Below are 1,361 nucleotides of genomic sequence, written 5' to 3' on the forward strand. Positions count from 1 at the left end.
AAACTCCTCATCCCCAGCTCCACCACATGCATTTTATTATGTGCATCAATATGAAGGTGATGCTCCTCCTGCAAACCCAGAATTGCTCCCTGATCTCACCCTGGGGCAGTGCTGCTCCACACCTCCCCCAGCATGGGGCTGCAAAGACATGTGGCTGAAGGACAGAAGGGAAGGGGGCAGCAGAAGCATATGAGCTGTCACAGATAAATGGAGGGGGCCAGGCAGAGGTACCCATGGGGCAGCAGAGACACATGGGAGGACTGAGGGGTGAGAGGCACACAGTTGGAGCTGAGGGTCGTGAGGCCCCTGACATATTTACGCACATATCTATAAATAGAACCTACTGGTTCTCTGCTTGCAACTGTTGGCAGGTCCACCTAGTATCTGAGCAACTCACAATATTTTTTATTGGTTTCTCATCCAACACCCTGTGAGGTAGGGCAGTAGGATCCTCCTTTTACAAATGAGGAAATGAAGCACAGATGGACTAATGCCCAGCTCCACTGATTAGCATGGAAATTTGGATCCTGAATATCTTCATGGAACTCAGCCAAAGTGACTTGACCAAGGTCGCACTGGTAGAGGAGGGAACTGAAGCCAATAGTCTCAAGTCCCAGTCCAGCCCTTCATCACCAGACTTACCCATCATCCTGCATTCCAGTCTCTCTGAAATCTGGTTTAAATTAGCCTGGTAGCATTCTCTCATGCAGCCAACCCCCTAAATTGTGCCATTCTGATTCTGCAGTGGGTTTTACACCAGAAATACACAAGTGCAGACAGAAGCCCCTTTGGGGATCAGAAAGAGCCAAAGATGTGGGCCCTGCAAACACCCCGCGCTCCCCTCTGTTCATTCCCTACCTCGGGTGCAGTGTGAAGGGATGTTATAATCCCTGAACTGAGGGCCCAGTTACTGCTACATGGGAAACAAGAGAGTAGACCAAGGGTGAGAGGGATCTGCTGGCTTCAAGCAAGAACCAGCCCAAGCAGCTCCTAAGGCAAACGCTGAAAAAGTAGGTAGGGGAAATGTGTCTCTCTGCAAAACCTTTGACTGCCATGGCACATGTATGGAAAACCTCTAGATCTGCACCAGTGCAGTATTCACATTGTGCCCTGTGAAAATGTCACTTCCCTCCTGACGAGAACTGGCTGGGATTTGAGGGGCCCCACTTCATCCGTTAATCCATTCAGCTGCTTTGGCCACTCTTTTCTCTCTCCACATCTCCTCCTGTCTGCACCACTCAGTGATTGTCACATGCTGCCTGCAATGAAGCAGGATCCCAGGGTGACCTGCCATATCACACAAAGGCAAAGATGTTCCCATTGCCATGACCACATGCCAGGCAACAATCATTTACAAAAAA

The sequence above is a fragment of the Gopherus evgoodei genome, chromosome 4 (genome assembly GCF_007399415.2).
Source record: "Gopherus evgoodei ecotype Sinaloan lineage chromosome 4, rGopEvg1_v1.p, whole genome shotgun sequence".
Lineage (NCBI taxonomy): Eukaryota > Metazoa > Chordata > Testudines > Testudinidae > Gopherus > Gopherus evgoodei.